Raw genomic sequence first — 16,871 nt, forward strand, 5'->3', positions numbered from 1 at the left:
TTTCTTCAGCTTTCATTCGTCCTCCTGCCTTTCTTATGTAGCAGTTAGGCTGGGAAAATGGGAAATATGGCTTGTGCAGTCCACGCAAATGTTTCTGGAGGAAGCTTATGGATTGTTCCTGTTGCCTCCAGTCAATTCTTTGGCTGAAATTAGCTTGAAGATTAGAGGAGAGCATACAGCCATAAACGTGCACACACAAGCTTACAGAACAATGAACATACCCAGAGAAATTGCCCAGAGTAAATTTTTTGTGTGTCACGTAAACAAACAGATCATAAACATTCAGTGCCTGCTTGTTAGGTTTGTTTGTTAGGTTACCCTGTGTTGCCTAAGAGCTTAAGTTAAAACGCTTACCAGTGGTGTTCTTGATCTTCAGGGATCTACTGATAGAAACAGGCTGAACCTCTTCACCCCTTCTTCCGTTTCTATATGTGTTAAGTGGAGACTGCCTGCCTTCCCTGGGCTTAAAGAGGATTATTTACTCCTTACAGCCGGCTTTGGAGAGGAGAAGCACTAAGTAGGCTGGTGTGACGTATGACTGCTCTGATGGAGATGGGGACAGAAAGGTGCCAGGGTGCTCCTGGAGAGGGAGGAGCATCAGCTGGTGAGGACAAGGTCAGGAGAGTCCCTGCGTGGGCACATGGGGATGAAGGGAAGGCCTCTAGTGGCCACAGGGACACTGGAGATGCTTGGGGCTGGCTGACCCTGCTGGGACATTTGCAGCCTGCTCTTTAAAGCAAGCAGAGTGAGACAGGCAGGGGCAAAATACCCGCAGTGTTTGGGTACTTACGAGCACAAACCTGTTGGATTTAATCAGCTTATGCAAAATGAACTGTACCTGGGACCTGCGTGTGCTGGGCTTGCTGGGTGAGCTCAGGTTCTGGCATGGGTGTGTGCAGGTTCCTGCACCTTCCCTGGGCTGAGGGTTGCTGCCTTCAGGCTCCATCACCCTGTCCCAGGCCTCCTGCAGGAAGTGTACCAGGAAAGGAAAGCCTCATCACTTGTTGTGATCCAGCACAAATTTGGTTTTTGCCTGGAAAACCGTGCTTGGGTTCTGCTTGACTAAGTCAAAACCTGGTTCATGACAGGTTAAGCTTACATAGCAGAATTAGGAAAGCAAATGTTCACCTGGCTCTTCCCACTCAGCTGAGCATGTTTCTTTCCTCGTGAGCTCTGTGCCATTCCTGTTAGTTAGTCCCTGTGGTCTCTGTGTTCAGAGAGTCAATTAGGTTGGAAAAGACCTCCAAGACTGAGTCCAACTGGTGACCGAACACCACCAAGTCAACCCAGCCATTCTATTAAATGCCACATCCAAGTCTTTCCTTAAATACCTTCAGGGATGGTGACTTCACCACCTCCCTGGGCAGCCCATTCCGATATCTAATTACCCCTTCAGTGAAGAATTTCTTCATAATGTCAAATCCAGACGTCCTGTAGCACAGCTTAGGACTGTCCTCTCATTCTGTTGTATGTTGCCTGGGAGAAGAGACTGACCCCCACCCAGCTGCAGTCTCCTTTCAGGCCGCTGTTGAGAGTGATAAGGTCACCCTTCAGCCTCCTTTTCTCCAAGCTAAACAATTTGAGCTCTCTCAGCCACTCCTCACAGGACTTGCACTCCAGACTGTTCACCAGCTTTGTTGCCCTTCTCTGGACCTTCTTCTGCTCCTCAATGTCTGTCTTGTCATGAGGGGCCCAGAAATGGACACAGCACTCAAGTTGCGTCCTCACCAGTGCCAAGCGCAGGGGAACTGTGTTGAGGGGATGCAGCCCCATGCCACTTGCTCTCCCCGTCAGTAGCTTCCCCATCATCTGCTTGAGGGTCCTGCTGGCTTTTACCCCGCTGCCATGACTGGTTCTTCTTCCTGCCCATTCCCTTCAGCATCTTTGGGGATTTATCTCCATGTAGTAGGGCTGAACAACCCGAACAGATAGAGCAGTGTCTGAAACAGGGGTGCAGTGAGCTCCCACACTGTGCAGAACAAAGGGATGCCCAAGTGCATCCCTGCCTTCCAGTGGACTTCAGATCTGTATGTTAAAAATCAGCTGGCTTCTCACATAAACTCAACTTTGTGTTGTTTTCTTTGTAATACTCCTCATCCTTCCTAAGTAGTAATATTAGAAGAAAATTTTATAAATCCAGGGAGAACACACTTCTCCTTGTACAAATTAATGGTCTGTGATAACTACTGTGTAGGAATCGATTTTCTGCAGTTAACAACTTCATGGTCTTGATATGATAAAGTAATAGAATTCTGCATTTTGTGTGTAACCCCTGCAGTATTTCAGGGCTGTGATAGAAACAGCCTTTATCATGCAAGAATAACAATCAGATTCCAACATTTTTAGGTTTCAACATCAAACATAAGAGCAACAAAACAAAAAAAATCTGAAATTCATTATCCATTTTCATCTGAGTTTCCCAGGCCCCACACTGTAAGTATGGTGGTACTTCAAAGACCATGACAGTTTAGTTTAAAAAGAAAATTAAATAATGTCATCCTCTTGAAATATTAGCATAGGAGAAAAACAAAGGAAAAGCCTCTCTTGGCATCTGCATCGGTGATGGGTGGATAATTCCTTTGTCATTTTGAAGTTCTACCTAAACTTGCAACAGAAAACCTGGCACTTCATTATCATTAGGCTTCTTGCTGTCTCTTTTTGAAGCAGTTGGCAGGCTCCAGACTTCCCCCATGTAGCATGAACAGGGAACCTCCCGCTCTCAGAGGCCCTGGGAGAATGCACAAGGAGTTGCATAAGGGCAGAGAGGAGCTGTGAGGTGTGATTCTGTTATAAATGGGCTCATTTAGGCCTAGGGGCTTGTTGGAGCAAGAAGCAGGGCTTGAAGGGTAGATAGGGTTTGTTCCTGATACAGAGAATGATCACTGTGATTCTGGACAAGCAAATAATGTCCTTAGAGTGCTTACTGCATCCTTCTCTGCATCAGCTGAAGGAAAGGGTCAAGCATGAAGAGAACTGCTGGTTTACCTGGCTACACACGAGTCTCGCACTCATTGAAGTAAAAGTTGGTTTCTAGAGCATACATAAAGTCCACTCATCTTACTGAGTCCCTCTTCTGTGCCTTGAACAAACTAAATTTATGGACATGGAGTTAGGTCTGAACTCTGGATAAGCATTTGTATGCTTGAACTTGCTGGCAGCCTGAGAGGATGGGACTGATCTGTCGAGAGAGGGAAACTGCATTGTGATGTCCTGCTTTGAGGTAAGCCATTGGAGAGTGTGACCTCAGGAGGTGCCAGAAGAGACACCTGTGTTGTTACCTACTTGGGTCAAGACAGACCTAGAGGGTGAAGTTTGCTTCCTAGGGCAGCAAGAGCGGGCATGGATCCGGTGCTGTGATTCTCCTGGTTGCACAGGTTGTGTTTCTGGTTTTACCCAGAGCTGTTTCTTGAGAGGAATAGGACTTACCAAAGCCATAAGTACCCACTGGGCTGGCAGCAAGCTGATGCTGTTGATGCTTGAGTTGGGCTGTAGGGCTGTTACCTCCCCTTCTGATGGTGAGGGTGATGCGCCCCATCCCTTCCTGCTTACATTATCAGCACTGCAGTTCTGCGGCCAGCTCTTCTCAGTGTGGCATTACATGTCTACTCTGTTTTTATGGCCACTTTTGAAATATCTTCTTGCTTATTATGCAGAGTATCTGCTTTTCATCACTACATCTTTTTGTGTGAATGCTGTGTTGAGTTGTCAGTATGTATTTAATATTTCTTGAATGTTACATGTTAATTGCTTCCAATTTTCTATTTCTTCATCTTTTGGCCACTTCAGTGTAAATGATTGTTATAGCTGCCCTTTTGTGAAATGTGTGATGCCTGTTCCTATTTTTCTTGTCCGTTTCATTTAAATACTTGGCATTTTAAGTAAACCTTCTTGCCTTATGTATTTTGTTCAGAACAACAGATTCCCACTGAATCAAATACAGGAATTTATTTAGTTAATAGGGATGCATTACTGTGTTGCATTACTGACTGTAAAACAGACTGTTGTAGCCTGCAGCATTAAACTGAGAATGGCGTGTTTTTTGAAAATAGAAGTTTGTGTGTTGATTCTTTTTTATATATATATATCAGGTTCTCAAAAATTTTATTACTGCTCTTCATGCAGGATTTCACCACAACAAATGACGTGCTATTCCCCTAGATCTTAGCCTTTGTATAAGGAAAAGGGTACAGAATCTTCTTTGTACTGTCTTCATGTTGTATGAAAAGGTGCTCCTTCAAAAGGGTAATGAGGGGAACTGGACCTCAGCAAGAAAAATGCATGAAGGTAATGTGTCCCTGACTCTGAAGCTTATGTGGCTCTTTCTTTGGTGGAAGGGGAAGCTGCTAGAGTCCTTCTGAAATACTGCTGAGTGTCCTCATCCCAAAGATAACTCCGGGAGGATGTAGGGGGAAGAGGATGGTGCAAAGTTAAGAAGTTTCAGAGGACTGAAGAGGGAGTGACTGGCAAAGAAAACTGCATAGATGATGAGTTTTATCTCAGCCCTCTTGCAAGAGCTTGAATTCCCCTTAGATCTGTTGGTGACAGAGTGTCAGCTCTTCTGAGCATGTCCTTTCCCTCTGAGTAGTGAAAGATGGGAAATTTTCCTAGGATGTGTGGGAGCTAGACCAGATGAAACAAAGGGTGACAGGAACGGTCCCTACTGCAGTGCTGGTGTATTTTGTTTAATAAGACAACTGTGCTAGGACTGAGAGGTTCTGATGCTTCCCCACAGTCCCCACTTCTTTCCTGGCTGGCTGGCTGTGCAAATCCGGGTCCTGCTGTTTACTCCATACAGAAAGTGTTTGGCATAAATGGGATGTGCACATAAAGACTTGCGTGAGAAAATGCAAGATCTCCCAAAGAGAGCACAGAATTAGTGTTTCTTAGTGGGACTATAGTACAGTGTGTCATAATGGACCTTCAGAAAAGTATGAAAAGTATTTGCCTCAGTGTCTGAGTACCCTTTCCAGAGTGGGGAGTGGTCTCCTGCCCCTGCACAGCTGCTCTGGGCCGGAGCCTCAGGCTCCGCTGTGGTGAGCAGCCCCTCTGCATCCTGCAGCTGATCCCTCCCGCTCTTGAGATGTTGTATTTAATAACAAGGCCACTTGCAGGCTGGGATTTGACATAGTCTTTTGTAAATTAGTGTTTTGAAAGGAAACCAGCGGACTTTGCTGGATGCCCATGAGTTGGTGCAGGTGCTTGTTTCTAATGCAGACAGTAGCTCATTCATGGGCATAACCCTAAGAGGATGTAGTTGGTTGTACCTTCTTTTTTTAACTGAAAAAAGTGTTTTTGTAAGTTATTTTAAAATGGCAATAAGTTTAAAAAAAATCAAGCAGGTACCATGTTAAAACATGTAGTGCATTTACAGTTTCACGGCATATCTCTGATCTCTGTTTTCTTCCCCTATATTATGATTCCCCACAAAAACAAGTGAATTCAAGACACCAAGCAAATGACTGATCATAATAACCTATATGGTGCTGGATTATTCCTCAGGCTTGTGCTGCATTGGGATGCCTGTCGGCTGCATGCCGAATGCGAAAGTGTTTGTCTTAATAGTTGCAAAACAAAGAAGTGTAGGACCAAAAGAATAGGTTACTGTTGAGATGTCGTAACTCAGAAATGAAAAATAAATATGCTAAAAATGTCTTCCATTTCTTAATAAAATAAATGAAAACAATGTTAAACAAGTATCCAGTTATTTTTAGAAATTTCTAGAAAGCTTAGAATGCAAGGACATGAGTGTGACAGCTACCAACCCACAACAAGAGCACATGAAAACATTTAATTAAGAGGCCATTTTCTTTTCAGATTGTAGGATATAATTTAAAACCAACTTCAGCTTGTTTGTAAAATCAGTTATTTTCATCCAGCAACCTCTGAATACTATCTATTTCTGCTTTGTCTGCCTTGCATGCACTGAGGCTGGGAGAAGGTGAGAGGGGCACAGAAGCTGTGGGTATGTGCCCTGTGCTGCTGTGGCGCTATGCACCAGATGGTCCCACCCTGCAGCTCACTTGCTGCTTATTCCCTTCAGTTTCCCAAGCTGTACTAATTTTTTTCTTCTATAAATCATGAGTTTCCTTTCCTAGCAATTAATCATTTCACTTATTTTTTGGTTCTATATTTAATCCTCCCCATTCATCAACTCTCTCACGCGTTAATCTTCCAATATTGGAATACATGCATGCATTTCTGTGCCAGTTCAGATCCCTGTCCATATACCCCAGTTTCCTCTCTTTGTTTGGGTGACCAGGAACAAGATGCACCAGAGGAAGGAGCAGCACTCCTGCCCCACCTTGAATGGCAAATACAACATCCTGACAGCTTGTGGTATCTTCACCCCTTAGTTATTGGGTCAACACTGGAGAGACATGAGATGATTGTGTTCTTTTCCAAAGTCTTGCTGAGATGGGAAACTCATGTCCGTTCTCTTTTTTAATCCAGATGGACTCTTGGCCTGCCTGGTATAAAGGGAAGTGAATTATTTTTGGATAAATTGCATGTTGTATACAGTATTTTTTTACACATAGTGAATTTTTATTGGGGTGAAATTTATTTTCTTCTTGAGTTACAAGAAATACAATCTCTTGTTTTATCATCCCAGTTTATTTTCTAAAATGAGTATTTTAAGCAGGCCAAATGGAGCATGTTATCCAGAACCAGAGCACGCTTTCCTTCCTCTCAGCAGCTCTAGGGCAAAGGTGTTGCTGTCTCCCTTTTTGTTTGCATCACCCATTGCCCCTGTTCAGAGCCCAGGTATGGACTGGGCAAGCTCTGGTCCTGTGCTGTCCTGCCACCACAGGAGGGCAACCCAAGCCGTCCCTGGTGGCACTGCAAACTGCTGCTTAAATTGGAGAGGTGTTTGTCAGATGACTTAAAGGCCACCACTGCATGGATGTAATTCTTGTATGGGTTTTTTGTTGTTGTTGTTACTTATTTTGTTGGGGGTTTTTTTTGTTTGTTTTCGGTTTATTGAGGTTTTTTTGGTTTTTTTTACAAAACAAGGTAGAGATACCAGTTGAGTGGCCTTTTTGAGCGTAAACAGGGCAAGAGGTAATGGCATTGAACTGAAAGAGGATGGGTTTAGATTTTGGGGAAAAACTCTTCGCTGTGAGTTTGGTGAAGCACTGGGACAGGTTGTCCAGAGAAGCTGTGGATGACCCATCCCTGGGAGTTTTCAAGGCCAGGTTGGATAGAGCTTTGAGCAACGTGATCTAGTGAAAAGTGTCCATGGCAGGGGACTTGGAACTAGGTGATCTTTAAGGTCTCTTCCAACCCAAACCATTCTATGATCTATAAATAAGAGCTCTTCTGTTCCAAGATGCACCTGTAGAACATGTGTAGACTGCTTTATTTTACTTGTATCTATGAATTCTACAGAAAACTTTATAAAAGTTGCATCACGTCTCTTAAGCCATTCTCCCAACCAGCCCCTAGCTTAAAAACACTTAATGAGAAGGATGAGGGGGTGTACTGAGGTGTTGGCACCTGCAGCATCAGTTGGAAAGACCTGAGGCTCTTGTGTCCAGTGCAGTAGGGCTTCCTATGGAACAAACTTGGCCTGAAGAGCCTACAAGAGGGTGTGACATGGGGGTTTATAGTCCTGGGTTTGAATGCGTGCATGCAATGCCTGATTTTTGGCAACACGTGCTGCCAGCATCTCTTACTATTCCATGACTTACTCAGACGTGAATAACTTCCCACTTCTCGACTACAGGTTGATAATGGTGCCTTTTGTGGACTTACGTGAACTCCTTTAGAGTACATGGCATTGCTTTGCCTTTAGTGTGTGTACTTAACTGCTTAGATAAAATAAATTCATAGTACTTCACTGCAGCTGTCAGTTAAAGGAAGTTGTGCATTTTTCCCTTGAGTTTTGGGATAATTATTCTCCAGCCTTTCCTTCTTTGAAAGTCCTAGTAGCATGCTACTTTTTAGATCTCTCTCTTTCTTTACAGATGAAAAATCACTTTCTGATTTTTTGTGTTCAGAATTATGCAAAGGAGTTGCCGAACATAAATATGCAACTGTAAGTGCCATAGAAATGTACTCTACAAAGATTCCACCGTTAACCACACCAAAGAAAACAAAAATGCAAGGTTATTCAAATTGATGTCACATGCAGGAAGTGACATTTAAATTCTTACTCATTTAAAATTAAGCCATCTTATCATTTTCCTCTTCTGAAGTGTTGAAGATTTTCCATTAGTTAAAGAGTTGTCTTGCAGGCCTTCAAGAATAAGTTTTTCCATTTTTTTTAGAGTTTTGAGCTGTAGGGCCTTTTGAAAATGATAGCATGCATGTGAGTGTGAGAACTTTGTACATTTAATTGGTTATTTGAGAAGCTGTGCTAGAAGACTGACCTCAGAAGCATTAGGAAATGGCAGTTCCACTGCTTATCTTTGCAATTCATAAAAAGTATTGTTTAATTCTTGGAAGAAGAGGGTGTTTCAGTCTTGCTCAGTTTTAGTTTTTGTTCTGATTTGCTTTGCTTTTTTGGTGTTTTTCCTTGTCCACTTCAGTGCTGGAATATAGTCTTGAAACAACTGTGTGTGGTTTATGGCTTTTACTCCAAAGCTTTTAATTTTTTCATTGTGTTGAGCCTTCTCTAAACAGATTTTCTTGAATCCAAACAAAAAGCAAGGGCTGCAATGTGGAGCCGGTGTTGGCTCAGAAATCATCAGGGTCAAAATCCCTTACATACATCCAGTCCCAGAGTCAGCAGGCTTGGGCTTGTTCAAGTGTTGACCTTCTCCGTTGCTCCCAACTGAGCTCCTGCCTGGATGGTATCTTGAGCTGTCCGTCCCATCCACCACTGAAGTCTTCTAAATGAGCATGTTCTCCTCACTTTTTGAAGGAGTGTTGCTGGAGGAAGCATCTTCCTCTTTGTTGGAATTGCTGATCCTTCTGCTTGCGCTGTGACTTGAATGCAGCTGTTGATGATCCTCTGAAGCATGAAAGGACAATGCATTTGTTTTGTTTCTCAGGTGTCTGCCAGAAGTATTTGGTACTGCTGAGGTATCGAGATGTTATCTCAATCACTTTCGTTCTTGAGCATTTCTCTGTTGCAACGATTGAAAAAACCATCGAATTTGAAGTATGAACTGTCTTTCAAATGAAGTATAGCATTTAATGAACTTTTAGCTGGTAAAATCATCACAAATGCTAACTGGTATAATTTTGATAGTTACTGTTGAATCTTGTTTATTTATCAGTCTATATATGTGTTCTTTTTATTTACCATTTATCCACAACATTGAGGAAAAACACGTCTTCATTTCCTGTATATTATTCTGTCAGCCAGAAGTGTTTCCTATTGGAAGATGTTAAAATAAGTCTATCAAGGAAAAAAAAATTAAAAGATGCTCTGTTAATAAAAAGGAAAAAAAAAAGCTAAAATCCTGTTAAATAATTAAGATGCTTTGGGCTCTATCAGGATTGACAGTGTTCTTGCCATAATATACATATGCAAAAACTGTAAGAAGTTTAATATTTTATAGCAAGGATAACTCCAAACCCTAAGTCTACTGGCTTGTTTCTATGGTAACAAATATTGAAATATGTCTAGCCAACACTGTAGGTTCCCCCTATTTAATTTCTGTCTATGGGTTCTAGGAATTCATTAAGGCTGCAGAATCCTTTTAAAATTGGTACATTCTGTTGTAAAATTCCCTAAGATTAATGTTGAACACAACTCTAAATTTTAACATAAACATTTCTTTGCAAGAGATTTCTTAACAAGTGAGGGATTAGAGTTTTATTCTAAGACTCAGTGCATTGATCTGGTATTTTTGTTCTTCATTGGCAAGTTGAAATTTTTTTTTTTTCTGTGCATGAATACTGAAAAAAATGGAGTTTCAGTCTATAGATTCTGATGAAAATATTGAAGGCTGCTTAACAGGAACAGTCTGGCTGGAAGATAGCAATGGTATGAAGTCAGCACCTGCACACTTTAGTTAAGTGGTCAGAACTTTGTGCCCAGAGCTACTTTTAAGGGATCCTGTCCTTCTCTTAAGATTAAAATGATGATTTGCAGGGAGATTCAATGTTTATTTCAGTTAGTTGCACTTAACTTTTTGTGTATTACAGAGCATTTAAGTGTCTGATTTAAGCTGTTTTGTGTTTGACATCTTCTGGTTGTTTTTCTTTTGAGGGCAGCCTGGCATTGTTGGGAAGTAATCTGAAGTGTTGGCTGTGAGATTCCATTTCCCCAGTGGTTACTGAAACCACAAGCACCTAGTCCCAGCTGTAAGAGGAAAATTTCGAAACTTTGAAGTGAACATCAGGTTGATGCAATATTTTGCATCTGGTTGACTAGCCAAAGTTAGATGCAGCTGAAAGCATAAAGACTTCCTCCCTCAGCCTGCGGGGACTCTGGTTTCTGCTGGCATGTAGTAAAGATAATGAGGCAGCAGAAAGAAAATTTCAGAAACTGAGATTTGTACTTAACAGCTGTGTTTCAGGAGCCCGTGGTTATGGATTAAATGCATGTTTTCTCATAGGGCTAATAGCATCCAACCTTTTTTCCCTCAAAGAGGCTTATAGCAGGGGACTTCGAAATCAGACCCAGCAACTTTAACTGATGCCTCATAGGGCAAGGAGGTGCAGCTGGCAGCGTCTGAAGTACTCAATAAAAGCAGAAGATGCTGTTCAGAAAAGGGCTATTCATTCATTCATATCCATCTGGAGCAATAAGGAAGAAGGTGGGCTATTATTGGGCAAAGGATTATCTCCATAGTCCTGTGTGAAAAGGAGTGATTTCAGTGTGAGCCTGAGGCAATGATTTCCTCCTAGTGCTGGAGGAGCTGACAATTCTACTTACACCTCAGGCAGAGCCAGGCTGAAAGAAGGAGCCGCCAGTGTATGTGCACAAGGGAACATGAGAAGAAAACAACAGACATTGATGCTATTCAACTGTATTGTGAGAAAAATATCCTGTCACCTCACTAGCCCTAGGTAAATCTCAAAAACCTCTTTATATTACCATAAACAATATGTAGAAAAAGAATTCAGGTGGTGTTCAGTGAAGAAGTTGCTTTGGGTTGGATATGGGAGGCTTGAGAGACATTCCTGTGGGATCATTCAGGGTGCCCTGTTGGCAGGCACAGTCCCACTACCAGAGACTTCCACTGCTGGGGCCGAAGCACCTTTGCAGTGGGCAGCTCCAGTGACCTGACCAATGCTCTGCATGCCTCCCTACATACACCACGCTCACACAGTCCAGCGAGGTTTCCTTACCAGCTCAGCACCAGGTTTCCCCAGACATCTGGATCTTTAAAGGAGTTTAATCATGGTGCAGTAACACAGAAACAGAAGCCATGCAGAAACGAAACCCAGGGCTTCCCTACACTTGCAGTCTGTGTGTGAGAAAGTCTGAGGTCTTCTGCAGATTCGCTGACTCCTGCTGTGTCTCCAAGTGTCCATCAGCTGGCTGGCATCACTGGTCCCTGTGCCTTCTGTTGTGCAAGGGGTCCACAGCACCAGTTTGTGGCCTCTTTCCTGGCGCTGCTGCTACCCAGGGCACAACTTGCAGCTTTCAGACTGAGCTACCTGCACTGAATGTATTCCTTAACAATCCCAGCTGTCACCTTGCTTCACCTTGGTGTGTATTTATCTGTCCCTGGCCTGAGATACTCCTTTTTTTGTCACGTATATCCCGTGGTGGTTTTTGAACTAGTATATGCTGTGGAAATAGGAGCTGCAGAGTCACCAACAAAAAATGTTATCAGTCTCCCTATGTCATCAGTAAGTTGAATCGCTGTCTGAAATGCTCTCAAGAGTGTGTGCTTTTGTGGAAACCCCCAAGTCCCTGGGGTTTCTCATACTGGGAAGCATTGTGGCTGTTGTGGGAGTTTTGCCTTCAGGCACCCCTACACCATGCAATGAAGAAGAGTGATGTCCACTCTCATCAGCGTTTTGAATTCTTCAGGCTTTATCCCAAGTCCGTGGAAAGACTTTTGATCTCTGCAATGGGCTTCACCCAAGGGGCCAATTTAAGTGATAGATGCATATTCCTGTTACTCTGAAATGATGCTTTTCTGGAGGGCTGATTTTTTTTTTCTTCTTCCTCTTTTCTTTTTGTTTTAATGAAGAAATTTCCCCTGCATTGAAATAGAAAAGAAAACAACCTCCAATCTTGCAACAACAAGGTGAAACTTGTATTTTCAGGATGTGAAGTCTCCATGTGTATTTGTACAGTGCCCAGTGAAGTGAGGGTTATGGCTGAGGTGAAAGCCTTTTTTATTTGCTTTTTTTAATATCCAAACACAAATTCAGAAGAAAATGAAGGAAACTGACTCAAGACTTGCTAGAAACAAATGAAAAAAATTTATCCATTCATTTCTTGGGTTAAGTGTAGTGCACGGCAATACCATGGATATGCTCCAGCTTTTTTGTGTATGTAACAAAATGATTCCATTTTGAGGCTCTTTCACATCATAGTGATGGACTTGTCAAATTTATTTTCAGGAAAAGAGAGTAGGATTATACATGTGCGTGAGGGCTGTGAATACTCTCATTCCATTAGGCTTGTAATCTTCCACAGGCAGAGCAAGCCTGCTCACTATAGCAAGGCCAGTTGGTAGCTGTCAGGAAGCTTCCATGACACCAGCTCTTCCACCTTACTTAAAAACATCTGGTATATATCAGGGTTCTACTCACCCTTTCTGACTCTTGAAATGAAAAAGCAACTTGTATTCTTCTGTGATCAACTTTCACGTTTTCATATGGTCTCTGTGCAGTCAGGCATCAAAATATGCATTGACTTGCTCCTACAGTCTGAAAAACACTACTGATGAACTGCGTAGTAAATCCTGCAGAGAGTGAGCACGAGTTGAGGGGGGAAGCATACATGTGAAATGCCAGTGGTTGTATGGACTGCCCAGCACAAGGCAGAGGCAGAGCTCAAGCCACGATTTCCACTATTAACCTTCACGGTGTTCATGTAGAACAGGTAGTCAGTGTTCTTTTGCAGACCTAATGCTAGTATTTCCTCTAACATAAGCATGCCTAGGAAGATGCATACCAGATGATTAAAAAAATAATAGGCAGTGTGAGTACATGCAGAGAATACCTGCTTTGTTACAGGAGCATGTGTTTCCTGCAGGAATTACAGCCCCTGGTGAGAGGAGAAACAAGGATTTGTAGAACTGCGTGCCGTTTAAATGTCTCTCAGTGCTTACTGCTTTCCTGAAAGTGTGGGTAGTTGGATTTTTTCTGATAGATTATTTGGAGGCCTACAGTTTGGAACAGAAGGTGGATGGTAAAACTCCATAAGGCCTTTTATGTGATATTCACAACAATAATTTTACCAAGAGTGTCTCCCTACTCTGTTTCCCAGTTGATTAAAAATTCAGTTTCTTATTTTTGCATGCTCCGGAGGCGAAACTTAGAGAGGTCAGGGGTGACTCTGTTGCAACTGCTTTGCTGTCCTCAATTCCCTAGCCTTATGGTGAAGTGTTTTTCACTGTGGTGGGTTCTGCCATAGTGGTTAAAGACAGAAAATGTTTAGCTTAACCCTGAGGCAGCTCAAACTTTGTGCTGGATTAATTAAAAAATACTTCTGTGCCTTCTGTAGCAACAGTGTTTGGGAGGGAAATGGAGGAAGGAGTGCTGTGCACTGGGGGCAGGAGGGCTCATCATGCCAGCCAGGATCCCTGCTGTCTGCCACTGATCCTGCCGCTTAAGGGCAGCGTGTATTTTCTCCCAGGTCTGCCACAGCTCCCGGAGCTGAATTTTGCTTGCAATGGTCTGTCTGTAAGGGAGCTGTTCCACTGCCCCAGGGGTTGCTTTTTTTAAAAAAAGTTGTTTCAACAATCCCCTTTTCCATCCTGGGAGAAAAAAAAAATAGCCCTTTGGAAGAGGGCCTAGGTAGCTAAGTTCTCTGCTTGTCCTCCATGTTAGGTACTTTGTGCAAGTTAAAAGGCTTGTTGTGCCTTTCATCTTGTGTGCTGTTTTCTGCAGATATTTCCTAACTTCTCCCATGACGTTTTTGCCTGGTTCTTCAGAGCATTGTATGGACTGAAAGAGACTATTGTTTCTGCGAGAGTGCAGGCATGTGTACATCGGCTAATCTGGTTGGTACAGGATTTCAGGAGTGGGTGTTGAACTGAGGAACAGGGTTTGGATGTGTCCGCCTACTAATTCTTGTGAACGGCAGCGTACTTTCCTATTCTGTAAATAATATCACATTTCACTTTCTAGGTTTACCATTCATGTTTCTCCAAAAGTTGAACTCCCATGCCATGAGATGTAAACAAGGAAATGGCATACAGGAAGGTTGCAAAAGTTTTGGGTTAGCAGAGATTGGAAAGCTGATCTGGTTTTCAGTCCTGCGCCTGGATAAGTGTCAGCTGCTTGATTGTGTGGAGACTCAGAACGTTTGTTTTTCACAAACGTCATATGTTTAAATTGATACTTCAATTTAAACGTTGGGTTTTTTGTATTGTCTTTCTAGTGTTTTCCTTCCCCGGGTTTGGGTTTTAAGTTTTGAAGTATGAGATAGGCAAATAAGTACTATCAGGCTGGTGTTTAGGAGGAGGGAGACTTTGTCAGTCGGGGTGCATTTGCTAGCTCTTGAGAAACTGCAATCTGAACCTCACATTTGCAGCAAACTCATTCTGCAAAGTACTTTAGATACAAGACATCAGGCGAAATTCATTGGGTTTTTTTTCCATTTGAATGATATCACCAAGGAGCAAGGAAACCCTCAGTAACTGTTTTTGTTTACAACCAGCATCTTGTCAGATGAAACCTTGCCACATACTTATTTCCCGTTTCGGGAACATTACCTGAAAGATCATGGTGCTGGGATAACTCCAGTTTCCTTGTGGTGACCCACATCTCTGCTGGCGATGAGATCTCTATCTCCACTGGGCACAGAGTGAGAACAGCAGTTGTGTTTTCAACTGCTGATCCGTGGGCATGTTCCCATACAGTGTTTCCAGGCTTGTCAGCAACCTTGCAGCGCCTTGCCTATGGCTGCTGACATGCCCCTGTCTGGTGGCAAAAGGCGGGATTTTATTCCACAGTCTGGTTTCATGTAGGTCTCGTAAGAGGGTGTGAGGCAACTTTAGGGTGGTTTTAAATACTACTTTCAGAGTATGAGACAGCATAAAAATCCTGGTAGGTTTGTTTGGGTATTTTGGCAGCAACAGCATTGTATAACTGACAATTTGCTGCATCTTGACTTTGGTAGTTTCTTTGCTTGGTCAGGGATAGTTGCTGCTTGCAAAACATTGCTCCTCAGTATTAGACGGTGCAGGCTGGGAAGGCTGACACTTGCTGGTAGTTGAAGAATTTGAGGATTTATCCTGTGGTTTGTTGATGGGATTTGGTTGGCTGAAATGCTTTTTGATGGATGCACAGGAATTCCCAGGCGTGGATAAAAGCACTTGGCGATACTCAGTTGAAGATGATAGAGAAGAGAGACTGAGAAGTGAGGAGGACATGGGGGGTTGTCTGGTTTCCTTATATCTGCAGACTGTCATATGTAACAAAGGGCTTACAGTTTCATCTGTGGTCTTGTGTGTTTTTAGCACTGTTAGACCACACTGCCATGTTGGCTACCCTCGTAGGGTTTTCCCAATGCTTTTATTGGATGCAGCATGGGTCAGCTTCCTTGCTTCACAGCCACCTCACTGTTTGCCCAAGTGATGTTTCTCAAAGTGAATGTCCTTCTCAGCAGCCTATGGTCACAGTATGGAGCACTGGAACCAGTCTGTGAGGGTATCTCTTCCCGTCCAAGACTTCTTTTGTGTTAGAGTCTTGCTGCTATAGCCAGGAATGTTTGAGACTTGTTTCTGCTGACAGTTTTCTGCTCTGCACTCCTGAGGATTGGATGTAGGGCAGTTTGGAGGGTTCCTCACAGTGGAACTCCCTATTTACAGTCAGTGAATTCATTAGAGCCCTGAATTATTTACCTTAAAGAATTCAAGTCCTGAATTATTTACCTTTAAGCTCTGTCTTCCTGTGTTGTGCATTTGGTTGATTGTAGACCTGTGCTCCGTTACAAGCTGTGGATGTCTGAGGTAGCGTAATATCCAAGGCAGTTTCAACTATTTACTGTTAATTTTATTTTCATACACAAACGCATTGCAACATTACAGCTGATCTTTAATGTCCCTTCCAACACAAAGCATTCTGTGATTCTTTAAGTTCAGAGTGATACTCTAATATAAGATGGATTTGTGCAGATCTTGTAAATGCATGGATGGTTTTTGAGTATGTCATCACACTCTTTCTGCAAGTTGCCTGCCTGCTGCCAGCTGTAGCTGCAAACCCTGGGCAAACTCGCTATTCAGCATCTTGTTTTTTCCCTGCTGTCCCATATTTGGCCCAAATTTTTATTTATGGCACGGTACTCAAATCCTACTGAAGAAGTTTGTCATTTCCTCATGATCTTACTCTGTTTACCAACGTCAGGCTTCAGGATTTGACAAATGATTTGGGAAGCCACACGTCTCTTTACAGGAAGAGACTTAAAACAAGAGGACAAAGAATCCTGAGTGTGTTACAGCCTTGCTGCTGAGATGTCTCCATAGTGTTTTGTGTACTGGAAATACAGTTCCCTTCTGCTGTGATTGTTCATTACTTTTAGTTGAGAGAATCCAGGTTTCCAGGTTGGTTAGGAATTCACTGTTAATGGCCCCTTGAGGGATACTGAGTTTAAATGACTGGTGTAGTGCTTTATTGGAGCTGTGTGACAGCTCTCCAAGGCACAGCTCGCCTGCCTGGACACTGAGAGGGTGGCAGGGAGTGTCAGGGTGACTGCCATCCTTGCTGCCAACAGCTGTTAGAGTTGTCATGCGCTCTTACCTGAAGCCCTGATGAAGCTCAGGTCCATCCCATGTGCCAAGAGTGAAGGC

The 16,871-nt window shown here is 42.9% G+C and overlaps 1 protein-coding gene across 5 annotated transcripts in view; it reads left to right on the top strand.

Annotated features, from left to right (window-relative positions):
* The window catches only part of BACH2 (BTB domain and CNC homolog 2), a 184,241-nt gene that overhangs the window by 25,143 nt on the left and 142,227 nt on the right, over window positions 1–16,871 (top strand). The window contains exons 1-2 of one of the 5 annotated variants that reach the window (XM_066179552.1): window positions 10,677–10,709; window positions 10,836–10,962. The exons of the other annotated variants lie outside the window; for them this stretch is intronic. The gene's annotated coding sequence lies outside the window, so the exon portion shown is untranslated. Of the gene's footprint in view, window positions 1–10,676; window positions 10,710–10,835; window positions 10,963–16,871 lie in introns of those variants that run through there. 5 annotated transcript variants of the gene reach the window in all.

This window comes from Chamaea fasciata, unplaced genomic scaffold (assembly GCF_029207755.1).
Source record: "Chamaea fasciata isolate MVZ Bird 193981 ecotype frontalis unplaced genomic scaffold, bChaFas1.0.hap1 SCAF_3, whole genome shotgun sequence".
NCBI classification, from domain to species: Eukaryota; Metazoa; Chordata; class Aves; order Passeriformes; family Sylviidae; genus Chamaea; species Chamaea fasciata.